Genomic DNA, 8150 nt, shown 5'->3' with positions numbered 1-8150 from the left:
AAAGGAAGTCCCAGGTGGCAAAGTGAAAGACATTCAAGATGGAAGGTGGCCAGCTTGCCAGGAACTGTCCACTGTCGTGGCAGGTCAGCTCAGAGCTGGGCTGGGGGGATAAGAGGCAGGGTGGCAGCACATCAACTGCAGCTTCTCCATGTTGGAAGCTGGATGCAAAAGGAGCACAATAGTAGGAGAACCGTCTGTGGTGGTAAAGCCCTGGTCGGAGCTCTCAGGGTCTAGGGTCAGTGTTGGGACCTGGGGTAGAGTGCAAAAGTCATCAGAGCTACACTCCAAGGTCATTCCACTCAATCTTCACAACTACTCCATCATATCAGCTGGGGAGGAAACAGAGGCTTAGGGAGGAAAGCATAACTTGTCTGAGATCATACAACTACCATCGCAAGTAACGATGTTTTTGTGCCAAGAGAGCATAACAGATAGTCAACACGTGGTTGCTGTTCTTCATATTTAGGGAGATTAAGAATATAGTAATAATAGCAACAATGATGACAGTTCTTTGACTTTGTAGAGCACGTGTCAATGTGCTTTCTCAAACATCTTGTTTATTTTGCTTCATTCGTGGGGAGGTATCACTATTCTCTTTTTACAGGTGGGGAGGCTGAGGCTCCATCATGCAGTCATTTGCCCAGGAAGCCATGTAATTAAGTGCAGTCTGAGCGCAAGTTGAATCTCTACCCAACGTGCTTTCTCCACCTCCCTGTAGGCAGCAGAAGACGAAATGTGCCATGCAAACAGTGCAGTTCATTTTCCTTGTAGGTTTATACCTCCTCCTATTCAATTCCCAGAAAATATACCTTGAGGTTAAAGGATCTGTTTGCAGAAGATTTGGAAAACCCCACTGTTGCAAAGGTAAACACACAGCCTTAATGCATATTCCAGTCTCCCTAGTTGCAGGATGGAATTAGCAAACAGCTGATGTAACCACCTGCTATCCTCTGGGGGGAAGAAAGATTAAGAGGGTGCATGAGAATCTGGAGAAATGGTTTCATAGAGAATTAAGAACCTTTGAAAAGTAGTCTCTGGTTGTTACAACTGGATGTGTATGAGTTTTCCCTCAAGTTTTAAAAGAGAACAAAATGAGATTTTACAAAATATTTACGTAGTGACCGTTTGCTGATCTATGCATTTGGATTTCATGTGTTTTCTTTCATTTTGAAAAGACAAGTGGTAGAATTCTGAATGGCATTACAGATGAATTATTAGAACTTTTGACTCTACGTAGTTGTCTCCATAATCTACAGAAATGTGTAGTTCTGCCAAGGCAGGTAATATAAAGCTGGACGATGGAATGGGTCACAGTCCCCAAATGCACTCATGTGCTTTCAGTTTTAAAGGCACACAGAACCATCAGGTCAATCAGGTAATCCCTTTTGTGTATTTGATGATTTGGATGTTTTTCTGATACTTTTATGATAACCATGAATAAGAAGTAATTAAATGCCAGGCCTAGATTATTGGACTGTCAGAGTGACATAAAAAAAAATCCCAACTCTTCTTGGGGTTCTTCCTGATATAAAAATCAAACCAAAAGGGGCAAGAACAAAATGGTAAAAGAAAACTGTTATCAGAAACTGGTATCAAATAACGTGTGCATAATTGCTCACTTGGAATCGATATGTTTTACAAAGCACCAGAAAAAGATTGTGGGCTGGTTAAGGCTGCATCACCATGAATTTTTACACAGTATGCATATGTTGAACAGGGCTGGGCTATTCTTTGAGTTAGCGCTTTTTGTTATCTGTTGTTGCCTAATGAAATAACACCACACTTGGAGGCTTATACAAAAACGATTTTATTCATGTGCTCCCAAATCACAGTTCAGCTGCTCCACTGGGGCTGGAGGCTCTACTCTCAAGACGGCCTCGTTCCCATGGCTGGCATTTTGGTGCAGGCTGTCAGTGGGCCTTGGATCTCATCCACATGTGCCTCTCGACATGACTAGGTTGGACTTCTCACAGCATGGCCATTTTAGGATGGTCAGGTCTTACCCAATAGCAGGCTACCCCACAGTACGAAAGCAGAAGCCATAGACTTTCTTAAAACTTAAGCACAGGGACGCCTGGGTGGCTCAGTCAGTTAAGCAGCTGTGTTCAGCTCAGGTCATGATCCCAGGGTCCTGGGATTGAGCCCCGCATCGGGCTCCCTGCTCAATGGGGAGTCTGCTTTTCCCTCTCCCTTTGTTCCTCTCCCCTGCTCTTTCTCTCGCTTGCTCGCTCTCTCTCTCAAGTAACTGAGGACCAGTTTTTGCACTTCCCTTTGGGAATCCAATTTGTGTGCAAAGATGTGAAGTCGATGCCCTGCCATAGTGATTAGGGATAGGGTATGCACTCACCTTTGCAGGTTGGAGAAGGATGCAATTTAGGGAGAAGTGTAGAATCAGACATTTAGGAGCTGCTGAATGAGCACTGTGTGACAAACTTTTTACAAATTCATAGCATTTCCTGTTTGCGTCCATAAAATGCCATGAACAACATGAAGCCTATTAACTACTTGAAATGAATGTTTCGCATAAATTATTTGAATAATTCCCCCCTTACGCCTTTGAAGGGGCAAGCGATGGAGATTATAGGTGATTTGATTTAAACACATAGTACTAAATCCTCCATTTCCCTGGAAGAATTGTGGAAACTTGGCTAAAAAATTTAGCACACCATTATCATTCAGCGTGATGTGCATAGCATCCTTTCTTCTAAGTGGGGAACAACTGTAGCCTAGGAACAGAGGAAAATCTCTTTCCTTAAAATTCAGAGTTAAGTATTAGGGAATATACCTCCATCAAACACAGTTATCCTCTCCAGCATCATTAACATTGATAATTTGTTACTTAAGTCTCTGGAAATGTATCAGAGTTAGGGTCTCTACCCTTGCTAATGGGACTTGTAAAGCAAGTCTTGGAAGTTTGTATCCTAAAGCAATATACCCATTGATCAAAGTTTCAGGACCTATGAGTTTAATGGTCATTCTCATAATTAAGATTTCTGCGTGATGTTAATTTCCCCAGGGACTGCCCAACTTCTTAGAAGGGATATTTCCTAATTTATGATACCTTGTTAGTGAGGGCTCTGTAGCCTCAAGGAAGATTGCTATGCATGTGTAGTCTGGATCATGACAAAATGAGGGTAGCTAACCATTATGGACTGCTCCCTCTCTGCCACAAACTGGTAAAGTTATTATCATAATCTCCAGTTTTTCAAGAGAAAAAATAGAAATATGAAAGAATTATGTAAATTAGCAGAGCCAGGACTAAAAGCCATACAGCTTTACTGCCATGTCTGAATGCTTGACTCCAGTAGGACCACCTGTGATGGCCACCATTTTGGATGGGTGGTTCTCACATGTGGTCCATGGGCCAGGACTTGTGAAATTGCAGATTCTTGATCCCACTCCAGATCTACTGGATCAGAAACTCTGAGGGTGGGGCCCAGCGATGTGTGTTTTCTCCCTCCTGGTGATTCTCATGCACCCTCAAGTTTGAGTATCATTTATTTTGACTCTTACTTCCAGAAAAATGCTATAAATCACAGGGTTCACTGATGAATGCTATGACACCATGGGCTTCTCGAGGCATCGAGTACTCAACAAAGATCAATGTACTTCAGGGAAATGATCCACATCCAATGAACATTCCAGCTATAGTGTGACTTAATGATCATGTCTTTTACTGTTGGATTGGAATCTGAATTGGCTGTGTTTCCCGACTCTCCAGTTGATTCTATGCTTCGGTTTCCTCTTCATATTAAAATATAGATAATGATGCTTGCTTTCTTCCCTCACAGAAATAGTCTAAGAATTAATGAGCTATATTAAACTCTTTCAGTTCCTGGAAGAAAGGCAGTATATAAACAGTATATTAGTATTTAAAACAGGTTAACTTTTTCTATGTGAATAAAAGTCTTTTTTCTCTTAATGATCAAACATGTTGCCTTTTCCCAGAAGAATTTTTTGATTTTTAAATTTCTTCTTTAAAAGCATCAACCAGATTTCTTTCTCAACCCCAGAGGAAAGAGTAGCAAGATAAGAAAGCACTTTTTTCTGAAAAGAGCTGAAGCTTTTAAATCCGTGTTTCACAAATAAGAGGCAGTGTGGTCTTATACTAGGAACGCTGAGTGAGAGATCCAGTAACACCAAGGTTAAGCCCTCTCTGTTACATGTTAGGGTGCAAATTAGGGTGTCCTCTTCCTCCTTCTTGGCTTCAGCTTATGGAACTGTAAAAAAGTGACAATAGAGCACAGAATTAAAGAAAACAGGCCCTGGCTTCAAAGAACTGAGTGCAAATCTTGACTTGGTCATTCCCCAGCTGTGTGACCTTAGGTTAGTTACTTACCCTCTCTGACTTTTCATCTCCTCATATGCGTAATAAGGATAGGGATAGGATTAAATAAGGCAATACATTTAAAATGCTCAGTTCAGTGTCTGGCACTCAACAGTAAGTGCCAGCTATTGCAATCATTAATAAAAATTCAGGCATAGACTAGATGACCCCAAAGAGGTCTTGCCACTTTGGAATTTTGGGTTACCTTCTGGAAGTTTCTTCTAGGATCTTTCCTGAGGATTCAACATTCATCGTGTATTTATTGAGTACCTACTATGTGCTGGGACAATTGAAGCCCTAGGGCTACACCGAGTGTAGATAAGTCTTTGCCCTTCAGCAGTTTGCATGCTAGGGGGAGCTGGCCTTTCTTGAACTACTCTAGGTACAGAGAAGTACTCAAGACATTTTGGTTCCCTCGAATGGAATTCCTTTTTTGGACTGAAAATTTTCAACACAGACAAGAAACTATTTTCCTTAGCTATCACCTTTTCAAAGAGATAAAGATTTCCCTTTGACGAGTACTCTGCTTATTTATTTATTTGTTTTTCATGAAGTGATGGCTTACCACTCAGTGCATGTATAAAGAATTATGGGAAGGAGGGAGGCGTCTCTACTTTATCTTGCCTGGCTTGGGGGGAGACTTGAAAAATGAGAGTAGGTTGCGGGGGGGAGGAAACGGCAGCTTGTTTAGCAGGAGGCATAAGGCATTTGGAAATCCATCTCTTCAGTTAGGAAGAAAGGGGTTTTGAAATTCAGCTACCTGTCTGTGTAAGGGGGTATTTATCTAGAGGTTTTGGGACATCTGAAATGATGCTGCTGCAACCTGTTGGGAGGAGGATGTTGTTAAACCTTTCTGGTTTCAGACAGAATCTTCCTCCTGATACTTTGTCTCCATGGCACAAGAACAACAGTGGAGACCTCAGCGGATGGAAAGATTTTTAAGCAGGAAGGAGCGCACTTCTTATATTTCTTACAACATAAATTAAACATCACAGCAGACATCAGGCTGGAAAAAGTTACAGGAAACTAAGGTACTTGCAGCACTTTATTAATGCAGTCTGGCCAATGGGTTCCCAGGGGCGATGAGATCACCAGCAGGTAAGGGGCCCTGGGTGATTCGCAGCCAGCCCCACAGACAGGCTGGGGCTCGGGAGGGCAATTGTCCTCACTCCAGATGCTGTATCATATCCAGGGCTGGAGACAGGAATCGGAAACATGGGCAGAAAGACAGGACCAAAGAGCCTTATCAGCAACTTGCAGCAGTACCAAGCCCCGGTCTAGATAAGCTTGGGGAGTGTCGGGACTAGAAGCCAGGCTGGGCTGGAGAGGGAAGCGGCCAAAACAGGCTGGAGTTGAGGCTGTGCCAGCATGCTTGTCCACATGCAAAAGAGTGTAGTTAGGCTGAGGCCAGCTGGCAAAATAAGGTCAAGTCCAGATTATTAGGACAAACCGGAGACAACTTTGGTGTCCCAGGAGATGCATTAGATTCCTGGGGCAGCCATAGCAAATTACCTGAAACCTGATAGCTAACAAAAGATATTTAGTTTCTCACAGTCCAGAGCCTAGAAGTCTAAAATCAAGGCGTTTGCAGTGTTGGTTTCTTCTGGAGGCACTGAGAGAGAATATGTTCCATGCCTCTTTCCCAGCTTCTATGTGGCAATCCTTTGGGTTCCTTGGATCGTGGATACATCACTCAATCTCTGCCGCCCTCCTCACATCACTCATCTTCTCCTCTTCTGATAAGTACTCCTGTCACTGGAGTTAGGGTCCACCCTAAATTCAGCGTGATCTCATCTTGAGATTCTTAATTATATCTACGAAGAGCCTTTTAGCAAATAAGGTCATCTTTTTTTTTTTTTTTTTATTTGCATTTATTCTGCAGAATTTACTCCTGGGCCATAAGTTTTTGTTTCTTCAGGTTCTTCTGGGATACCTTTTTGTTCTGTGCAACCTCCTCTTCTGGTTTAGGAACAATCTGCTCTTTTTCAGTAAGGATCATCTCAATGTGGCAGGGAGAGCTCATGTATGGGTTAATCCAACCATGAGCCCTGTACGTTCTACGCCACATCTTGGGGGCTTTGTTCACCTGGATGTGCTCAATGACCAGAGAATCAACATCTAAACCCTTAAGTTCAGCATTACTCTCTGCATTTTTAAGCATGTGCAGTAAAACTTCAGCACTCTTCTTGGGCCACCGACCCTGTGTCCAGCCCCACTGTTTGGCCAACTCCACCATTGTAGCGACAGAATGGCACACACTGCTTCTGTAAAGTGACATCTTTCAGATACTTGGTGGCTTTTCGGATATGCATACCCTTGATGGCCTGGGCAGTTTCACGTGTGTTATTTCGTAGGGTTTTCTGGGTCAAGCGAATAGTGAACCATTTTCAGAGGTCACCTCAGGCCGCTTTGGGGAAGAGGAAGAGCAGTGGCTCCTGGGAGAATTCATGAGAACTCCCCAAATAAGGTCATCTTTATAAATCCAGGGGTTAAGACTTTGTCATATCTTTTTTAAGGCCACTATTCAACTCACTATAGTAGATATGGAGTCAGAAAACTTGGGTTTTAATCCCGATTAATAATATGACAACAACTACAACTATATATATATATATATATATATATATATATATGTTTTACCATTTGTCAGGCACTCATTCATGATCAACAAACATTTATTGATCATCTACTGTATTCCAAGGACTCTTCTAGATTCTGGGACCTTAGTGACAAACAACACTGGCAGGAATCTCTGTCCTCATGGAGGCTACACTCTAGCAGACGTGGGTGGGGATAGACAAGCCACTAATAAATAAACTGAGGTATATGATATGTCTGATGCTGATGTAAAGACCATGAATGAGGGGAGGTGGATGGGAAGTTCTGGGGGTGTGAGAAGGTTGCAATTTTAAATAGGATGGTCCAGGAAAGTTTCTGTAAAAGCTACCATGTGAGCAAAATCTTGAAGGAGGGAATGGAGTTAGCCTGGTAGACCCCCGGAGAAACAGTCTTCCAGTAGAGGGAACAGTGGAGTGCAAAGGACTCAGGGCTGCAGGCTGGAGAGTGAATAAGCAGGCCAAGCAGGCCGAAGGGGAGTGGGCAAGATTGAAGGGTTGAAGTAGATGGAGTGGAAGGGATGACGGCAGTCAGATTGTGCCTGTTCAGCTGGCTCTCCAGTGGAAGGACTTTGGTATTTGCTTGGAGGGGAATGAGGAGCCACTAGGAATTTTGAGAAGAGGTGTGACATGATGTGGTTTCCTGACCAGAGGATCACTTCTGCATCTGTCTTGAAAACAGACTCCTGTGGAGGCAGGGGCAGAGCTGGGAGAGCCTTACTGCCCTAATCCAGGAGAAGGAGAGCTGGAGCTTGGGCCAATGGAGACTGGGAGAAATGATGGGTTCAGCATGTATTCTGGAGCTGGAACTGCTAGAATATGCTGACGGTTGAATGTGAGGAATGAAGGGAAGGAGTCAAGGATCCCTCCAAGGTCTGGGGCCCGAAAGCTGGAAGCATGTACTGAGATGAGGTAGTGCTAATCACTGCACATGCATTAGACAACCCACTGCTCAGCCCGGTAAGCCTGGTAATCTCACTCTACCCATTTTATAGATGAAGAAACTGAGTCTTTCAACATTTAAGTAAACTGTTAAGACCGTAAGTACCTGAAATAGGACTTAATCTCTGATATTTATTATCCCAGACTCCTAACTCCCAAAGCCCCAGTTTTTCCCTCTGTAAAGAGGATCTTATTATCTTAACTACAGCCACAAGATTGCAAGGGTTGTATGAGAGTGAACATAAAAATGCTTCATAAACTACAGT

At 43.1% G+C, this 8150-nt stretch overlaps 1 pseudogene; it reads right to left on the bottom strand.

Annotated features, from left to right (window-relative positions):
- Window positions 1-6173: 6173 nt before the first annotated feature.
- Window positions 6174-6760, bottom strand: LOC118529220 (large ribosomal subunit protein uL22 pseudogene; annotated as a pseudogene).
- Window positions 6761-8150: the final 1390 nt, after the last annotated feature.

Source organism: Halichoerus grypus, chromosome 1 (assembly GCF_964656455.1).
Source record: "Halichoerus grypus chromosome 1, mHalGry1.hap1.1, whole genome shotgun sequence".
In the NCBI taxonomy this organism is placed as follows: domain Eukaryota; kingdom Metazoa; phylum Chordata; class Mammalia; order Carnivora; family Phocidae; genus Halichoerus; species Halichoerus grypus.
Note: the sequence above shows the minus strand (reverse complement) of the source record. Positions and strands in the feature narration are given on the sequence as shown.